A 21,424-nucleotide genomic window follows, 5' to 3' on the forward strand; every position below is an offset into this window, starting at 1 on the left:
GGATGCTTTTGGCACGGTCTACCCAGTCCCCTGCTCAGAGAAGAATTCATGACCCCCAGAAGGATCGAATCTTTGAAGCTACTTTTTGTCTGCATGGCCCTGTTCTTGCACTAACTGATTTACATAGTGTCATGAGCTATCTGGCCAACGTGGGAGACTTGGGTCATGGAACGGGGTCACCACAGAGGGGAGACTCAGACTCTTCTTGCTGAGGTCCCCAGAGCTGCCCTGGTTTCTGTCCTCCCATAGCTTGGATTCTTGAGACACTATCGTCCTTCTACAAAGCTTCCTTTTATTGAAATTGGTTCCTTTTACTTACAATTTAAAAATAAAACAAAAAACGCTCACTGATATATTTGGCATATTGGAAAAGAGGCTGAGATCTGAGGTAAAACGACGTTTTCAGTGTTTCTACAGTAAAACCAAGCACATAGAACACACGCCATTCCCTTTCTCCATCTCTTCCTCCGACCTCTTGGTTTGGTGACTGGAAAAATGGCTTTCTTAAGAGCTGAAAATGGAAGGCAACAGGTAGTTTCAAGAAATTAAATACACGCTTAGGAAAGAAGAAAGGAAAATGGGGGTGGTTTCTGTCCACATCATCCCAGTTTCGCCCTGTCTTATGACTCAATCCCTGTATTACTCAGTGAACCAAAGATAAAAATTCTAAATTGTGACACAATGTAATAAACCAGACACATATGGGAAGAAAACAAATCTACTGAGAAACTTTCTCAACTCTATGGAAGTGCCAAAGAAAATAGTTACTGAAAAAGCTAAGACCTCATCAAGCGCTTGGATTACTATGTTTAAAAGGGAACAAGCATCACAACTGATCACTTGAAAAACAAAATTTTGTTTTGCACAGGCACATGCTCATTTTACTCACAACACTTCTGGCACCCAGTATGTGGATTTTTCCCACACCTATAAGCCCTTCACCAATTGGATGTCCAACAATTCAATTCTGACACTAAGTAGCTGGAGTTAGTGTCAGACCCCACACGTGGAGGACTCAGTCCCACAAAACGCTCCCCACTTCAGACACTAACGAAAAGCCCCAGGCCTCCCATACTTCTGACTGACCAGCTATAAATCAGCTTCCCACAATGTCCTGCTCAGGTTCGATAATTTCCTAAAACAGCTCACAGAACTCAGAGAAACGTTAACTTACTATTATATTACCCGTTTATTATAAAGGATGTTATTAAGGAACAAATAAACAGCCAAATGAAGAGATTCAGGGTCCCAGGCACAGGAGACTTTGTCCCACTGGAGTTGGGGTGGACCACCCTTCTGACAGAATCCTGTTGTTTAAGGGTTTTTTGTGCGAAGTTCATTATGTAGCCACGATTTATTCAATCATTGGCCTTGGATGACTAACTTGATCTCCAGCCTTTCTCCCAGGAGGCTGGGGAACGGGTGGGGGTGGGGTGGCTGAAAGTTCCAAGGACCAGGCCTTGGTCGCTGTGGAGACCAGGCCCCCACCTGAAGCCATCCACGGGACCCAGTCACCAGTCATCTCATCAGCACAGAAAAGACACTGGATCACTCCCAAGATTCCAAGGCTTTTAGGAGCTGTGTGTCCGGCCCAAAGACCAAATCAGTATTTCTTGTTGCACCACAAGGAATACTTTAATTCTACAAATTATGTACTCAGCCAAATTCACATGGACTACATAGTTTTAAGGTATCATTCCAATAGGGATGGCACTCTGGGGTTGATCAATAGAGGTTGCTTTTCTAGATGCCCTTTTGCTATGAGGCAGCAATACGGGGAGGGCTAACGGGGGTTGGGGGTATGATGACCAGTGATTGGTCATATGGGAACTGAACCCGCGGCCTTCACCTCACTCAAACTGTCCTCCACTTAACTAGATATGCTAATCTGGGGCTATGTATCTGCTGAGAGCTGCCTGGAGTAGCACAGCTGTTCAGAGTAGAAACCAGCAGCCAAGCAGTTAACTGATTTGGCAAAGAAAAACATTTCTGAAAAATGGCTTCTGTTTTTAAAAGTTAGCCTGAATGCAGCTGCGGTTCTTGAACAGCTTGTTCTGAACCACACGGCCTTCCAGCCTCCCAATCCTCCCACTATGCTCCATGCTCAACTGGCTTTCAACAGCTGTCCCGAAGCAACTCTTGAGCATGCTAAGCCTGAGATTCTTTAACACCAAGTAACACTTTTCTCTCTTTAATGGGTAATTGAGCCTTCCGACTTTCACAGCAGATGCATTTAAGACTTAGTGATGTCATTTAATTACAGACTCTGAAGAAATTTGCAAGCATCATTATAACTGGCCTATGCTGTCAGCTTCCCCATGGAGCCCCAGCAGAGCCATGTATAAGGACAGACTTCAGACAGGAAGAAAGAGGAGAAATATGACCAGGTCAAGGGCTGCGCCCCATCACCAGAATACTGATGTCCACGATTCTCCATGTGTCACTTCGTTCAATGGAGATAAAACTCAGAAAGGCAAAGAGGGTCCAAATTAGAAGGCAAGTGATCAGGTCACTATAGCTACTGAATAGTATTCAGGTGTATTTCCTCAGTTAGAGAGATCAAATGAAGATGTCAAAGGTACATTTTTTTTCTGTCCTCTTAATGGTCTCTTGAAGTCTTAACCATCAGAGTTCAGTAACTACTAGGCATCATTACAAGCACTTGCCCTTGACCTTGACCTTTTGCCTGGTAAGAAATGATGAAAATTACCGGGAAAAAAATTTGAGCTTTCTTTGCTTAGTGTTAATCAAATGAGAAATTGCTTTAAGAAAAAAAATGAAATGGCATAATTAAAAATTTTATTGATTTGAATTAACATAATTAATAATACTATCATTGAAAATGAAAGAATAGTTAAAAATGGATGTTTTTAACTGCTGATTACTATTCTTTAAGAACATTAGTGACAAGAAAAGAAAATCCTGAGATGTCCTAAATTAAATTACAGCAGGCCAGAGGGTGAGAGGAAGAGGCAACGGAAGTTAATCAGTTAGCAGTCCTGGGCCAAAACCACAAAAAACGGCCGATATTCCTAAACGTATATTGAAACTTCAAACCAACTTCCAGGCAGCTATTTTAACAAGTATCCAGGAAGAAGAGCCCAGTGTCAGACGGCACCGCACATGAACTCTCCAAACAGTTGCCCACAACCAGTCCAGAAGCAAGAAGTTCTTGTTCGTTCCGGATTATTTACCTATCCCAGAACTTTCTCAGCTTTGCCTTTTCACGCTCCCTCCCCCTTATCTGTAGCCAATGTAAATTCTTTTGAAAAAATATACATCTTTCTTCCCCAAACTCGCGGTATAAAAAAGCCTCATCTACCCCAAGATGGTGGACGAGTCTTCCCCAGCTGTCCCCGCTGCTGGTGGTTTAGACTGCAGGTCCCAGCACCTGGGCCTTTCTCTGGCTAGAAAGGGTTTATTCATGGCTCGATAAACCCTTTCTTTCAGAACAACTTTTGGTCTCCAAGGTCTTTTATTGTTTGTTTGTTTATTGTAAGGATAGGGGTGTGAAGAATGTATCACATTTATAAATTATCCAAAGAAAGCAAATCAAAACAAATCAAAAATAAATATGCATTTCATCTACTGCATGAAACCTTCTCTTGGTACTTGCCGCCATCAAGTAAGAGTCTGGAAAATGAAATTGCATAAGAGAGTTCAGAAAAATTTGAAAGCATCACAACTCCAAGTCTGTATTATCTCCTGTTACTACAAGCATGTATCACTGGTATATCGTAAGCAAAGGAAGAAATAATTAAACTATCTTTGTTAGTTTCAAAAAAAATTCCGAACCTTCCTCCCTTGTAAATAATTCAGAATTTTTAAAACTACCTATAAGCAATAATCCCATACACCAATTCTCCACACAGTTCACTGAATGTACACTTTATTACACTACTTAAATGCAAGAGTTCAAGAGCACAAATGGATGAGTAATTGACACGGTGAATGAGATGAACATTCTGGCTTTCTGCCACCAGGAATCATGTAAAATTCATTGCTCGTAAAAGCAGTTATGTCCTAGGGTAACTGCAGGGAGGACGATGGCCAGGGTCATGGCTGCAGATCATGAATGATGTCACACATAGCAGTGCTTCATCCATAAGCATCCAAGTCCACGCGTATGTGACTCTGACCCACCCTTCCCACAACCAACCACAGACGATCTTTGGTTTCTGGATATCTCCCACCAGAGCTGGTCTGGGCAAAGGGCTTGGCAGCCTATTCAGCCATGAGACTTGAGGACGCTATGAAAATGTGGATGCTCTAGGTTCCCTACTATTGGGAAGGGTCTAAAACGGTCAAGTTTTCCAGGGATACAATGGCTCACAGCGACGGTAGAGGATATGACTTACAGAAAGTTCTTAAAACATCATTATTGAATGCTATGAACTGTATAAACTGCTACATACATTTTATTACTAATCTTCATCATAATCTGAGATAAACATCCCATTGACATATGGGTCTTTCCAGTCTGTCACCCTTCTTTCCAATGGCTGAGCAAGTGGCCAGGGCAGAATCCACCACCGGGTGGCCTTGCAGCCAGAGGGCCTGTCTTTCTGTGTTTGCCACATAATACCCTCAGGCTTTGACATCAGGTCCCTCCCCTCACATGCACAGAACAATTGTAATATATACCTGGGTCCTGGGAACATTTAATCTAAGGACAATAACTCCTGGCATTCATTTAACCAGATTTTACCTACAAAGGAATGTGTCTCAAGGGACCCATTAAAGTGTGATTTGCCCCGGGCTCACTTCTACTACAGGTCACGCTGTGAAGAAGCCTCCTATGTTGGGATCATTTTTCTACCCTGATTTGAAACTTATTCGTTGACTGCGTTCAGGCTGCCTGAGCTGAGTCTCATCTGTTCAAGTAGATTATTGCAAAGGAGACTCATTGCCTCGTGAGATCTACATGCAGGGAGCATCAGATAATTTCTAATTGAATTTTGCATCACTTTGATTAATGTCAATGCCCTCCAGGCCCCAAGAATGGGTGCACTTGTGTGATTTGAAATAATTCAACTATTTTATAGAACCAAGGAGGGATATTGCTTATGTGTAAGCCTAGAGGCTCAGCTATCTAACTAGTTTGGATCCTAGAATGATTGCATGCCCTCAGAGGTTACATTTATTTTAGTAAACCAAGATATGTATAAATATAACATTTCCTAATGCAGCATTTTGACAAATGACTAGCAATTTCTGGATTGATGACTTCCTCTGAGCTAAGGAGGCTGACATGTTCTCCACAAAAGCTGAAAAGATGTTATGAACACAGACAGTGCTGCAACCCTCGGCCGCCTTTTGATACTGACCCAGCTTGGTTGTATTAATTCCCCAAAGATAATTAAGCTGAGTCATACAGGCTAGGTTACAAGGGATATATATATTATATAATAAAATCTCCATGGGAATCAACCAAGGGAATGATTAAAATTAGGAGAGGTTGATTCTGACAGAACAAAAGCTTTTTGTGTTTAAATGGCATGTCTGGAAGGACGTAGCATTTGTGTTTTGTTGCTGTTGAAACTAACGATGAGTTAGACAACTGGCCCAAAGGCATAGGAGCTGAGGGTAAGTCAAGAACACAACTGGGAGTGGAGGTTCTGAGCCCCTACCTCTCAGTGACTCCAACGAGGTAATGCTGAGTCCCACGTGGGAGACTCACAGGTGAGGAAGGCCCCACGCAAGACCAATTCTTGGGAGAGGTATCAAGCTGTCCCACAAGCTTCAGGTGTGGGAGCAGCTGGGCTTCGTTGTCTGGGAAAACCCCAGACACTGACAGAATCAACAGACTTGGAAAGGGGCTCTCCATTCATTGACATTCCAATTCTTGCAGAAAAAGAAACACACCGATTAGGGCGAACTGATACGCTGAAGGACACCACTAGTGTCTGGCAGAGCCAGATTCCAAATGCAGGTCTACGAACCCATAGCTCTTCACGTCACCAGTGAGGACAAACCCTCTTCATACTTCAGAACCTACAGAAAACCAGTTTATTTTCATAGTGAGTCCAGGAAACCCAAGACAGCTGACCTCGAGTTTACTGAGCCTCTCCCATCCCCCGCCCTCGTGCCCCCTCCAGGTCCTCCGGCTGCCACCCAATGAACCGCATAACCGAAACCAGCCTTTAAAAGTTTTCAGCTGCCAACAGTATTCTTCACAGACTGTTCTGAAACCTGCATTTAGAGAGTTTTTTGTTTTTGCTTCTAGATACTCCTTATTTCCCTTACACAGAAAGACACACTAAGAGATGTCATTTTCTTTTAGAAGCAAAGTGATGGAGGAACACTGGTGGCGTGTTCCACTCTCGGCAGTGTTAACTGTCGCAGTGGCCAGGGTCTCGTGTTCCCGGGGAGTCATAACAGTGCACACGCCCAGTTCTGTGATGTCATCATACATGGAGTCACCGAGAAGCAAGGCATGTTCTAATCTGAGCAATCTTCAGAGGATCGAGTCATCACTTAGCGTTTCAGGAGGCAAAATTCAACAATTCTTAGTTTTAAAAATACCACCGGGCCAAGAGGGGTTGTGAGGTTGGAGGTGCCCCGCCTTGATCTCCCTTCCAGAGAATGTGTTGTGGGGAGCAGAGTGGATGGGCGGCCCAGAGGCGTGCGCCCCGGGTCCCCTCTGTGTTCACGCCAGGCCATGCTTTCCTGAGCTGCTCCCAGCCCCGACTGAGTACAGCAGGCACACCTGACCTGTACCTTGCAGCCCAAGGTGAGATTTCCTGTGACGTGACGTTGCTCCACCCACAACAAAAAGATAGTTATTGGGAATTATTAACAAGAACGCTGGCGGGCACCTGGGAAATCTGGGAGAGTGGCTAGATCCAAGCAAGTGGGCTGGCGCTAGCCATATAAACGGGTAGTTAAAAAAAAAAAAAGTGCATAGGAAGAAACCTGTTTAATATGGGCTCTTCCAAGCAGTTTTTGAGCTCCCAAATCCAAACCATCTCTAAGGCTGCGAGGATCAATAATGCTTCCCTTTTCCATATTTACAAAAACAAATCAAAAACCTCTGACTGACACGGTTACCACTGCCAACTAAAATGCTAAAAGTGTGGCTTCATTAGATTCTTAAATGGCAGTTTTAAGAACAGGGAGAAGAAAGTATTTCAAAAATGAAGAAAAGGAAGGATGTTTTGGGAAAGCATGTTGGCTATTACTGGTAAGGCACTGAGGGTACCGCTTGATGACCCAAAACAAAAGCGCAGCTAGTTGTGAAAAACTGTTAGTGACCATTCATTTTATGATGATATTGCTTGTCAAATAAAACCCATCTCTCCAGCAGCCAGCAGCCCTTCCAACCTGCCAGGACTCAGTGCCCTGCCCCACAGGAAACCAGCAGGCTGAGCCCTTCCCCGCCAGACATCACTGACGGATCGGTCCAAAACTACCCACAGGCCCAGTGAGTTCTGAGAAGTTCCAAGGAACAGTTTCTGAGATAGTTCTTCCTTCTCTTGTTTTCCCTTCCTCTTTGCTTTTTTACAGTATCATAAATCCATACTTCTTACCTAGCACGACAGCAAACATAAGAGTTAGTAGTTCTGTAAAGCCATTTAAAACCCCACTAAAAACCTCATTTTTCTCGACAAGGACATTAAATGCATAGTATTTAAACCCCTCCCTTAGAGAATGAAGGGCACAAGTAGACACGCATTTGACAGTATCTACAGGCAAAACCTCATGGCCTTCCAAAACAAAATGACCTTTCTAATGCAACTTTGCAATGGAAACTCCAAAGGTAATTTTGCATCCAAGGTGCTCACTGATACATGAATTAGACTCACAGAGATGAATCGATAGAATTTGTGTGATTGCTTCCTCACTCCTCCGTTAAAGCAAATCTTCTCAGGCAGCAGGAGCGATCATAAGCATGTGGGAGGATTGCTGATGTGAAGATGCAGACGAGGCCAAACCCCATCATACTTAATATGGAACAGAGCCTGACCATGAAATCTTAATTAACACTGTAATAATTTACTTAATATTCTCTGGTGCAGCCCATGTAAGGCTAAATCAGAAGGGAAACACTGTTAGCATTTTAGGAGAACTCAATTAAGAGAGAAACACCGACATGGCAGAGGCCATATTACAGACTAATAAAGGATTAAATAAACCAATTATTGCTTGGGTATTTCTGCTGTGTGCCAGAGTGAAGGGGAAGACAGCGCTGAAACTTTGGTCAGACTATAATAACTTTCTGAACGAGTGACGGTGGGCAGACAGTGCAGGTAAATGGTCCACAACCTTCTGACTCTACACCCTAGAAATAGTGAAGAAGTCTTAAATGAAATAAGATCACAGATCAAGTCCTGTTTAAAATTAATAAGGGAATCATGGTTTACATTTTTTTCTCACGAATTACCCCCTAAGATTAGAATCAAAGCATAGAGCAGGATGAATGGCAACTTGGGTTAAAACTCTTACTCTATGCGTTTTGAACCTTTCCTTTGTCTTAATCGCAGCAGTCCTGGGAAGGCTATCTGCAATACTCATCAATCAAGATTGGTTTTATTATATAAGCCATTCAGGGCTCCCCCTGTTAAAAATAGGGTTATGATAAAGTAAAGCGTGAGTGTTACTAGACATCTAGGCTGCACAGAATATCACCCAGGTAAGGTACGGTACCAAGACAATCTTCATAATGACGCATGATAATAGAAGATGCTATGTCTGATATGAGCTAGCTATATGCCAGACTGTTGTAAGAAATTCACATATGCTAACAAGGTTAATCCTTACAACAATCCTATAGGGTAGATACTATTGCTATCATCCCCATACACGAGATGAGGAAACTGAAGAACAGAGAGGTTTGGTAACTTCCTCAAGGTCGCATAGCTAATAAATAATGGCCTGGATTTGAACTTAGACAGGCTAGTGTTTTAAAGTCTGCATTCTCAGTCATATACCACTTTCATCTATACTACTCGTTTGCCTCCTTCTAGGACTCCAAGCTAGGCTATCTCTGATTCCATCAATAATCCTAATACTGCCTTGTTCTTTAGAATGACATTCACGAGGAACGTGAGAACACTTTTCAGCTTTAGAGTAGCAACTTCTCACATGAACCTCTGCAGAAAGTATTTTTACTATACCTGTGGTCCAAAAGGAAACCCTCAGAGTGTCTGAATCAGACCTAGATATATAATTCAGTAATAAGGTTTCCGGGTAATTTCTTCTGAAGCTGTATCTATGAAAGCAAAGTTCACTGACAAAAAAAGAAACACGTATATATTCTCAGCAGAACAAGCAAAGGCCTAGAAGAGAGGACAAAGCATAGTTTTTAATCTCAGTAGAAATTCTGATAAATACTATGTTCAAAGAATTCTCCTTAATAGGGAACAAGAATCATTAAAAAGCCTGGTGAAATCATTTGAAATTTATAATCTTAGACTAAATGTAAAAAATCAATAACAAAAGATAATTATGAAATCATGTCTGAAAATATAAATTAAGTAATTTTCTTAGCCCGCAATTGGTCATATATTTAGAACCAAATTAAAACTCATGCTCTTTTTTTGTTTTCCCCTTTAGTTACTTCCCAGAAGGCTAAAGGGGCCTTCTTGTTACAGGACACTTTTGTTTCATATTTTTAACATGGCAGCGAACTACACATAACTATTCTTAAAAGCAATTAGGATGACATAAGTAAAACAGGGAATAAATTTGTGGCCCATAATTTTCAATAAAGAAGTACAGAAAATCGTACTTTGTTAAGAACACTCACTTGAAGACCCAAAGCAATAGCTTTCTGAACTTAATCCAAGTTATTTGGCATATGAATAGGTCTCCTCTGAGCCAAATGTTAGCTCTTGAAAACCTGATAACTCTTAAAAAATAATATGTTGATGATTTAAGAGGATACAAATCAAATATGAATTGAATTTTTCATAAATTACCCATGATTTTAAAAATGAGAGAGAAGAGTGAGTGAGTTCTGTCCACATTTAAAATGGAACCCAATTTATCATTCACATTCTGGAGTCCTTCATTCTCAAAGAGGCCAATTAGCCTTCTTTGGTTGTCCCTTTTTCCATGCGAAGGAACTGGGCCTGGGGCAACACGTGCCAAACGTCTGGAATCAGAGACGCGATGTTCAAGCACCTCCTGAAGGATGACTGAATAAATAAATACAGAACTGAAACTAATGGAAAAACCAGGCCACTGCAGTCAGCTTTGGAAGGGGAGAGGAAGGAGAGGAGCCAGGAAGGAGGACGCTGCGTTTGTCGCTTTATTGAGAAACCACAGAAAGACACTGCTGTTTGTATTTCTAGCACCAAAGGGTAGAATCAGAAAACAAACTGTGACAATTAATAAAGACACAATGAAAACAAACAAACAAACAAACCAATATCCTCAAGCAGCTAACCTATTCCTTAAAATCATGCTTGCAATTTGAAGTTCCCACTTCCGTTAGCTTCCTAGCCCAACTAGAATTAGATCTGTACCTTATTTTGCCTTATTTCTTTCAGAGTGCTTTTCATCCATAGCATACCCAAAAATGTCCAAAGAACCTTAAGTCCACTCAGGCTGTAAGCAAAATGAAGACAGATGCAGTTCTTTCAGAGAACTGATGATGTGTCTTTCTTCTAGAACTGAGCCTAATTCTATACTTCCTAGGAATCCTTTCCTTAAGTTTCAAGCATGCCAAATTTCAGTTCTTCTCTGTAGACACTAGAACCTCCCATGTGGTCTATAGCCATGACTTACCTACACCAGTCCTGCTATATCCTATGTATTTATGGGCTCAGGACACACAACAGAAGAATGAACAAGCTTGTGGGATTCCATGACAGGTGCCTCATAGGAGACATGGACAAGGAAAACGACCTCATAGATTTTCTTGGATATTTTGATGCCTTTCCTGTTTCACAGTCCTCTCTCGTTCGCACTAAATCCATGGGGAAAAAAACTACAGGGAGACTACATCCCAGATAACACTAGTGTAGCTATACATATACTCTACCAGATGGACCTGCTACATGTTTGGCAGATAAAATTAATTTGTCTTCTTGTTTAACTTTATTAAGGATGATAAACTAAGAGACAAGAGTACACAGTCAGTACTATATTGTATGCCCAGCTTAAGAAAGCCGCGTGTTTGCAGATCACCTCATGGGATTGGCAAATTGACTGCTTTATTAAATGGTCTAACAAGTGGCTTGAAGTCGTTTTTCCATGATGCAGGCTAAGAATGACCAACGTACACTCTTCCAGTTCATATAAAAGCCTCATACATGGAGGCCGCACATTTCATCCAGGTTGATCTCTAGCCCTTTTCTCCAAAGGACAGGGCTGTTGCAGATTAAAGAGATGAAGAAAGCCTGGCATGTGGCACTACGTAGTCAAGAGTTTAGGAGGGAAATTGAATTCCTCACTTCAGAGAAAGAGAAAAAAATTTAAAATATCGTCCACATTTTTAAAAAACTGCCACAATTGTGACTCCATAAAGGGGTAAATCATGCTGAAACCCATAAACTTGGAGCCCAGGGTGAAGACAGTGCTACATCTTACTGCCATATACTTGAATTACTGCTGCAGGTAATAGACTTATAATCAGATTAACCATATTTTCATCATTATTCAACTAATAACGGGGGGCTGTTGAGTGGAGGATTAGAATCTTCAGGGAAAAATACTCATAAACTTTGAATTGACATTGTGGGTTATCCATAGCCACAGTGATTCCTGAAATTGGTCCAGGGAAGAGCTTCATACAGCCCATTTAATGGACCTAAAAACATCTAAGTCACTAAACCCAACAGAACCATGAACTCAGAACTGGAGTCCATACGTTAAGGACCATATACAATAATTTGCACAAATAGAGTAAGAAGTTAGGCTTGAACTAAGTGGAGTTTTAAAACTTTTCTTTTCTAAAAAATCGAGTTAAATGACTTTAAATTTCATGCTTAATATCCACGGCCAATATGCTACTGATTATCAGCAACAGCTTGAGTTACACAGAAACGCCATGAGAATAATAGTGATAAGAGTAACTGGAGCTAACGCTTATTAAATACTTAGTATGTGCTGGGCTCTAAGCTAACTTTATATATATATACCAGTGCCAAAAAATGCATACAAGTGGACACTTTGGTCAGCGTTGCTCAAGCAGTAGTTCGCCGTAATCAGAAGTATCTGGACGCTGATGGTAACCACTTTGAGCACCTCTTGTAATTGCAGAAGTCAAACATGACTTGTATTCATCTTTTGTTATCAGTATATGTTAAGTATTACAATTTTAATACAGTTTTCCTTTCTTAAAGCGTGTATACATGTTTTTGGCACCCTCTGTATATATTACACACACACATATATATGCATAATTTCATTATCTTTGATTGCCTTCTTTTTTCAACATCTTTATTCAATGCCATTCTACTTCCTACTGGAACATCTTTAAACCTTTACAAACACTGTGAGTCCACAGCTGGTAAGGAGGCTGCTTTCATTTAGAAAGCAAGTGAGCCATTACAGTAACACAGACGTATGGAACTGGTTAATCATACGCTTTCTGCTCATGCCTGAGAATAATTTCCAGATATCAGTATGTCTCCTCAGGGATGATGATGGACTGCATTCCTGTAGCCTGCCCAGCTCTGCCCAGGTTGGTCAGCTCACTGGGCAGCCAGTCACCCAACAGGGTCAAGACTATGGCTTCATTTGCTTTCTGATACCAGTATATTTTGCATGGAGAATAATCATTCAGCATCACACACCATCACCTTAATCCCAGCTACGTGCTTTGGAAACATGTGTCTTTGATCATGAAGGAACCAGATGTGTGAGAGAGGGGCTTCATATACACACGGCCCTATTAGGATGGAGGGTGTGAGGAGATTGAAAACCACCAACCCCACAAAAGAAAACAAATCTCGAACGTGTTTTCTACTGGTAACTGTGCACAGCAGACCTGTCTGCACAGATACCAGCTTTCTGCCATATCGTCCATTCAGGTCAGAAGGGCTGTGGGCGGAGTGGCCCACGGTGGGGTTGGGGGGGGGGGCTCAGGGGGCAGCGGAGTCAGTAGCTCTGCGTATGTATGACCACATAAAGGCAAGGGATGGAGAGCTAGTACCTTCAAAGATTTGTATTGTCAGCTTACTGCTGACATTTCAACCTCCAAATGTACAAATTAATTAGAATCCATAAAAAAGTACCCAGAGATTTCAGCAGCTGTAGAAAGCAGCACATCTTTGGGTATGAGCTGCCTTAGTAAGCAGCATTTCCCAGGCAGTCATCCAGGGAGCTCAAAAAGCAAAAACAAATAAAACAAACCCTAGAAAAATACACAGATTATCAGGCTCTGCTCCAAACCTCTTGTCTTCGGTGTCCTCTCAAGGGGTGGGGATTGACAGGAGGGTAGAAATGGGGCAGGGAGCAAGACTCTGTCATTTGAAGAAACTCTCTAGGGAATTCTTACTCTGTCATGATTGGAAAGCACCACCCTGGAGACATCAGTTATGATCACTTGGGTTGAAAAAGATGGAATATCTGCCCGTGACTTGAGAGGCCATAGCTCTAAAACAGGAAAGAGACACTTAGTGTGTAACCTGTAAAAGAGTGTGGATTTCAACCAGGGAGGTGCTGAGAGGCTTCTCATGCCCCTTAGCGGGTCTTTAAGAGGCCTAGACATCCACTGGGGAAAGAGAATATGGGATTAAAGCAGCCAGAAGGCAACACACCACAGGCGACTGTGGAGTAGCTTCCCCACTTTCCCCACTTAGGCTCACTGCAACCCTATGAGGCAGGAGTTATTCCCATGCCCATTTTACAGATGCGGACACTCAAGGTCTGAAAAGTCTAGAGATTTGAGCAAAGTCACCCAGATAACAAGGCGCCATGGTCTAAAACGTAAGAACAGCCTAGAGTCAGGAGAACGGAGTTTCAGCTCACGCTTGCCATGAAATTATTTTAGCACTCGGAGCCTCCAACATCCTTGTTCGTGAGTAAGGAGATTGGATTAGGTCATTTCTACAGTCCCTTAAAATTTTAACAATCTATGATTTAAGCTGTCACAAGCAGGTTTTCTGCCCCATGGCTTAGTTTCTTTTGTACTATATGTTATAGCCACGTTCTAATGGTGTTCAGCAAAGGGGAAGCATTAAAAATCTAGGTTAGGTACTACTTCAGAAGCCATCCAAATTTAAGGTTTATATATAGATGAGAATACATCATTTTAACTAATGCACTGTAAGTTCTGCTTTAGTAAAGATGGAAGGGGGAGGTGACCAGTGGCGTGAATTCAACAGTGCGAAAGATTCTTTGCGTTCTAACACATACCCTGCAATGGTCAGTGGCATCTTCCATGAGACCAGGTGTTAAGAGACTTGTGTGTGAGATGTTCTGAAATATTACCACGGCTGCAGCAACAGCTCTGCCTCCAAAATGCATGCCCGGCGTAGCCTGGGACACCAAGCACATACTGAGTAGGAACCGTAAATGTGCAGAATGGCTGCATAATTGTTGAACTCGTGCCTCATATATTCACAGTTAATTTTGGCAACCGATTTCAGTTACGGGAAGAGGGAAGATGGGGAGGGGGTGACTTCTTCTGTCCTTCAACTTCCCAGAAATGTATTAGAAATGACAGCCTGTGATTGCTGCAGACAGTATCTAATTAACTGTCATTATAAAACACATGTCAGAGCCTGGGGCCTATGAGGGATCTGATGTCTAATTTCTCTCCAGAATAATAAGAGTCTCTGTGAAACAAGCTGGTGAATGAATTTTGTTGTCTTATTAATCAACTGATTTCAATCTGCCCCCCTGTTTCCCTCTCGTACCTTATTCTTTCCTGCTGCAATCCCTTCCCCGGACTACTCTGGAACTCATATTTTAGACAAGTGATGGATTTAAAACACCTTCTTGTCATCCTCTGCCTAGGCAAGCTCAGTAAAGAGCTACTGCAGAAATATGATATGGAAATGGAAGCTGTTTGTAAAAACGATTAACTCAATAATGAAACAATTATTCCTAAACAACCATGAAAATTACTTACAAGCCTTATTTTCTCTTATTTTGCCATTACCACAGATTGTGATTCTATTTTCATTCCTATTAATTAGAACAAAGAATTTAATCCTGCTCTCCTTCTATTATGCAAAAACAAGCATGGTTATTAGGGAGCTATCTAGTTTCCAATTAATTTTTTTTTTTAGGAATGAGTTGCAGAGACAGAATCATCACCGATGTTTTCTAATGGGGAGGTTAGGATAAGAGAAGGCCTGAATCAACACAGAAAGTAAGTAATTTTCCTCAGTCCATTTTTCCACTCACAAGATTACTCATCAGCTTCCCCAAACGGATCCTGGACAATCTGTAACTAAGCAAGGAACATTAGCAAATGAGGCTGAATGATGCAGAAAAAAAGACTGTCAGTTGACAGAAACTGTGTAAGCTCCTGCTTATAATACATCCAAGGGTAACTCCCATTCACCCCCTCCAGCCCTGTTACAACCCACATCAACAACCATGGAGGATTCTTCTGGAAGGGGAGGACACATTCTGTACCCACTTAATCTGTGTCACAGAGAATGACCAAAGCAGTGTTTTCCAAACTGAGCATCACAACCAGCATGGAATGGATTGACATGCAATGGAACAGGACAAAAGTAGAACAGAAAATATCAGCGTGTATTGTATGTAGTAATAGATGGAGAACATGCCTTTATACTGTGGTGATAGCCAAACATTTTGACAATCCGTGGACTAAGGCAAAGAAGTTGGTCATCAAATAGTCATTAAATACATAGATGAGCCCAAAGCAAATTAAACTGGCAAAATGCTTGTTGGCTCCTTAATTTAACTTCTGACTACTCATTAGATGTATCTGCCCTCATCTTCCTTCCACAAGGAGTAATCGGATAGTGCGGGAATGATCCTGGTGCCAAAGATCCAAAGATAAGCCGCTGACTTCTGGTAAAGTCAGTTCCAACTTCTGTTGAAGATTTAGCTGAGACCTAGGAAGCGGGGGTAAATGTTGAAAAAGCTCCATTATGTGAATTATGGAAATGTAAAATATTTTATCTAGCTGATCAGAGCAGAGAATTATGTTCTATTTTCAAAATGCTATGATCTTGACTACATAGTAAGAAGCAGTCACTGAACTGTGACATATACAAGAGCCAATAAAATCTGGTAATCTACTTATATATCAGACAGTCCTTTACATCTGCCCATGAAATTACTGATTAGTAATTACTACATAAAAAACCGGAATCTGAGTTTTCCTGCATTAGCTCTGCTTCAACACCCTGTCCACGGTCTTACGTGGCTCAGGCCTTAGGGGGTGCAACCGGCCCAGAGGTTCGCCAAGGCCAAGCCCAATCGCCTTTGTGAACTGTGTTGCTATATACAGGGTCAACTCAGGACAAAGCTGTTCATTTGTCCATACATCTCTCCACCTATCCATCTAGTACTTCCTGAGTGATAATTATGTACCAGGCATAATGTATGGTGGAGAGAAAGGGACAATTAGCTCTCATGAAAGGCTAATCAGAGGAAAGCTGATATTTAAGCTGGACATTGGGTGGAGGAGGAGAGGACATAAAACAGGAGTCTTCGGAGTGAGGGACACATGGAGGGAGAGCAGGGCAAAGCCAAAGAAGGTGGGGAAGGGTTGGAGGCCAGGTAACAAAGTAATTGGCGAGATGTTGTAGAAAGATGGCTCTGGGGAGAAAGACTAGAGTCAAGTTTATTTAGAAGTCATTGACTATGAACCTCTCAATTCAGGGTTTATCTCCTCAAAATTACACAATCTATCTCCCTTAGCACTTAATTAATACACTCATGTTACTTCCTGTGCAGACTTTACCACTAAAGTACCTTACCAAACACCACATTTTAAAAAGTTAAACAAACAAACAAACAAAACGCCTCAAGATTTCCCCTCATTTACTTTTATGCTGCGACAAATTTGACTGGAGAATATCTACTTCTAACATTCACTCTACCTCTATGTAACCAAAACACTATAAGATATCCATACTAAGACACCTACTTTCCAAGTGAAAAGAAATTTAAATTTGCTGCCTGGGTGATATTTCTCATTGCTGATGATCTACTTAAACGTTATCTCCCCCAGGCAGGGTACCCTAACTTCTTGACTAGATGTTTTCCTATTCCTCTCTGAACTGCCACAGCATTTGATTTTAAACTTCTTAATGCCCGTGTTACAGCCTCTCTGACATCTCCTTAGCATCTGACACTGTCGCCTGAAACCCCTCTGCACACAGAAAGGAGACACGATGCTATTCTTTCCTTCACGGCTAAATCTCTCTTCTCCTTCTCCACTAACTGCTCCTCTTTCATCTCTTTAGCTTCATTTCTTCCATCTAACCTTAAATCCTGGTCACCTACAGTGCATTTTACTTTGTACGCTCACCCTTGTAATTTATTATAGTAGCTCCAAATCATCATATACACTAATGACTGGTATGATTTTTGGCTTGATAGCAAAAGCATACTTGCTGAATGAAGATCTTATTAAATCTGCATTGCTCCAGCTTGCTTTTAGTGTTTACAAACAAAACTACTACTAAGCTAACAAGCATTATCATAAAAGACCAAGTAAGTAATAGTTTACATTAAGGGCTATCACATGGAAAGTCTTCTTCAGAAGATCACAGAAGAATTAAAAAAATGCGGGATAGGCATTTGTGTAAGACCACAGACTCTGGAATCAAGATAGGCCTGTGTGTGTACCCCAAACCCAGTTAGCTGTAGGAAAATGGACAACTTGCTGGACTCCTTAAAGCCTTCGAGTTTCTTCACAGATACACTGGGTATCATATTATAATATAATAGCATCCCCTTGATAAGTCCATGGTAAAGATAAACAGGAACACACATGCTACACGCTTCATATGAGTTAAGCGATTCAGAAAGAGTTAGCTAGTATGCTTATAAAATAATTATAAGAACATTTATGACACTTTTACTCAAATAGATACATGAGGGACCAAGAGGACACATAGAAAGCTATGCATGTGGATTTCACCAGGCTTATTAAAGCACTGATCTACTCTTTCCCATCATAAAATTTGGTCACTTTCTTGATGTCTCATCTTGGCACAGGTGGACATATTTAAAATATAGCAGATGAGGTCAGTGAAACAAAGGCACTTGCTATAACTACATGGAAAAAGAGTCTATTCTGGAAAAAAAAAAAAAGGGTGGCAGATATAATCGAAGTGTGAGGCTCCCCGTGGTGACTGCTAATAGTCCTTCAAACCTGGAAGCTAATTCTGTGCAAAACTCAGCTCCTTTTGGATATTAAACATTCATGGTAAAGGGAATAAGGGAAATGCTCAAAACTGTCTCAAGTTTGCTTTGTTATCTAGGAAACAAGATTGATGTATTGCATATAGAGATTTTTTTTTCCTCATTAGCAAATAACCAAAATTTTATCTCAAGTAAGTCTTTTTTTCTTAAATAAATGTTAACTACTTCCCTTAGTTGTTAATAAAAAGAATAAAAAGAAATCATTTGCCCTTCTACGTGCTACATAGCTCAAGGCACATGTGTGCAGACAGACTTTAAAATTGGAATAAAAACCAGACACAACCCCAGGACAGAAAGATTTGATGGATCAAAACCATGTCTGTTCAGCCTCTGAGAAAAATGGTGCATTAATTGGGAATGAAACTTTCCATTTTAGTAGCCTAACCACTATGTAGGCGGTTGGCAAGTGTAGCCACCTTAAATACCAAAAAATTGACTTTCTTGATAACAAAGGCCAAATTTTCATTGTTGAAAACCAAATAAACTTATTTTAACAGAACTATGCACCAGGTTTTAGTTTCTCCTTTATATGCCTTCTCACATTTACTTCTCACAGTGTTTTGTGGCCAACACTAAATGGAGCTGTGCAAGGTGCTGTTCAGAAAGGTGAACTAACAGGCCTACACGTGACCATACCGCCTTGCATGCGGCCAGACCTGGTTTCTGGCACATCAGATGTCAAAGCCAAGTGCTTTCCATGGTGACAGAAACCACATCAGATGCCCCTCCCCCACCATATCTTCATCTGCCTAATTCCTAACTTATTCTGAAAGGCTCCATTTAACTGTCATGGCCGCTGACATCACATCCTTTTCTATGTTCCCATAACTTGCTTTTTGTATTTCTTCCATAGCCCTTATTACAATATTTTGAAATTATCCATTTACTGATCTGTCTTCTTCAACAGACTATGGTTCTCTGAGAAGAGGGGCCTTGCCTTTTTCCTCCTGTAGACTGTTCAGTGCCTGGTATATGGTAGTCAATCAAACAGCATTTGTTGCACTGAACTGAATATCTGTCCTAAATATAGCATCAAATGTTAGGGAATTCATTAGAGTGTTATCATGTGGCTAATAGACATTACTTTCCTGGGAGCCAAATATAGATTTCAGATGATAGCTAGGAATTCCTCTCAAAAAACACTAAAGTATTTCCAGTTTGCCAACTAAGGTTCACTTTCTAACCCTGGTGATAGTTAAAACTAGATGCTTTACATATGTTATGTCATTTGACTTTCTCTCCAGCTCTACAAGGCAGACACCACTGATAGCCCCATTTTATAAGGAAAGACTCCGAGGCTCAGAAAATTGGCAGTCTACCTGAAGAGGTGGGTTTTAAACCCAGTCTGGAGCCAAAACTCTTGAGATAAAGAAGAAAGTTTCTTGATGTGAAATAGGGAGAGGAAACAGGAAACATAAACTGCAAAACACGTTAAATTGTATTTGAGAGAGAGAATTTACTTTTAAACTGAACGAAGGGAAGAACACAGAAGCAGAATCAAGCCCTCTGAACAGACACAAGCACTCGTGCAAATGAAAGGGGCAGTTACATAAATAAGACTTCCCAGCTCTTCACAAGATAAGTGGGGACTTTTTTTTTTTTTTTTTTTTTAAATATCTAGTGTCTGACAAGAGTGGGAGGAAGGGGAAATCTATAGTGGTAGAAGAATTTTGAAACCAAAAGAGGATGAAAAAGAAGGAAATGGAAAAGACCCAACTCCACTGGGAATCTTAGTTTAACTCTAATGAAAGATTTGCGAGCTTGGGAAAAGCCTCTAAATAGACTAAGAATCGTGAGTGATCATAACGAAGTGAACTGGGTGATCGGACATTAAACAAAGGCTTCAGAGAATATATTACAGAGTGAACTGACTTGTTGGGTCTTTGACACTCATTGCCAAGTACTAATCCTTTCCTTTTCTCTTCTGGCGTAGGAACCTGGTAAGGAGGTGTGGAAGGGCAGGGAAGATTTTCCTTAAAGGGTAAAAATTTATCCTTCGGTAGATAAATCATGTGTAGCATCAGTGGGTGGTTTGGTAATGCTGACCAACCATTCTGCTCTAAAACTTTATGATTCCCAATTATAATTTGACATTGAATTTTAGCCAGTCCAAATTCCATCGAGGTAGATCAATATTTTTCAACTACCATTCTAATGACATGTCACTACTATTATTTTAGGAAGCATATTAAATTGGAATGTAATTTAAATAGAAAGTGAGTTGCTTTCCTTTAAAGAATTACACTGTTTCCTGTGTTAAGCAAATAATAATTAACACAAGTACACACAGTTATAATTAGCAGGGAATTTAATTAAACAAATATGCCAACCTAACCAGATGCATGACAAAGTAATTGTAATATGCCTTGCCAATGTATTCTTTCCCACTTCAGAGTTCTTACATGGTAATTATAAAGCTATCTCTATCTTTTTTTTTTTTTTTTTAATAAGAAAGGACGTTCTAAATATGAGCTTCCTAAAATCCAAATTCCTGCGGGGGAGCATTGGAGAATGCAACTATCTATTCATTCAGCACTCCTGGTAAAATTTCAACTGATTTTGATGCTTTAGCTCCATCTGAACTTTACCAGTTACAACCTCATAAAATTGAAGTGATTTTACATAATGTCCAAGAGTAGGTACTGTATCCTTCAAAGAGAAAGCAAGTCGCCCAGAAATCATGTGCCACTTTGAGTTTCCCTCTCCAGATTCGCAAAAGCGTGGTCAATTTTAAGCGACTCCTAGCTCGGTTGCTAACGGCAAAATAACTTATCAAGTTATTCAGTAGACTGGAAACTACTAACTTTTGCATTATTTTAAATATTACTCAAAAGTACGTTAAACAGAATCTCTGGGATACAAAGTTTCTTTCCTAAGGGTCTCACAGGAAATCCCTCTCCTGGGACTGGGAAAATCTTGAACTGAAAGCCTCAAACCAAACAAATCCTAGTGGTGTGTCTGCTTCAGTAAGATGTCCTATTCCTGAGACAAATCCTCTCAGCCCACAGCACGCTAGAGCTCCCCTAACACGGGTCCATGGATTTGTCCCCAACTTAGAGATGACCTAATGGCCTATCCAAGAGGCTTCTTGCACTGGAAGACACAACAGGGCTTC

At 40.9% G+C, this 21,424-nt stretch overlaps 1 protein-coding gene across 1 annotated transcript in view; it reads right to left on the minus strand.

Moving 5' to 3' along the window:
• The window catches only part of EXOC4 (exocyst complex component 4), a 635,560-nt gene that overhangs the window by 225,593 nt on the left and 388,543 nt on the right, over positions 1-21,424 (minus strand). The window lies entirely within an intron of this gene.

This window comes from Rhinolophus sinicus, linkage group LG11 (assembly GCF_036562045.2).
Source record: "Rhinolophus sinicus isolate RSC01 linkage group LG11, ASM3656204v1, whole genome shotgun sequence".
NCBI classification, from domain to species: domain Eukaryota; kingdom Metazoa; phylum Chordata; class Mammalia; order Chiroptera; family Rhinolophidae; genus Rhinolophus; species Rhinolophus sinicus.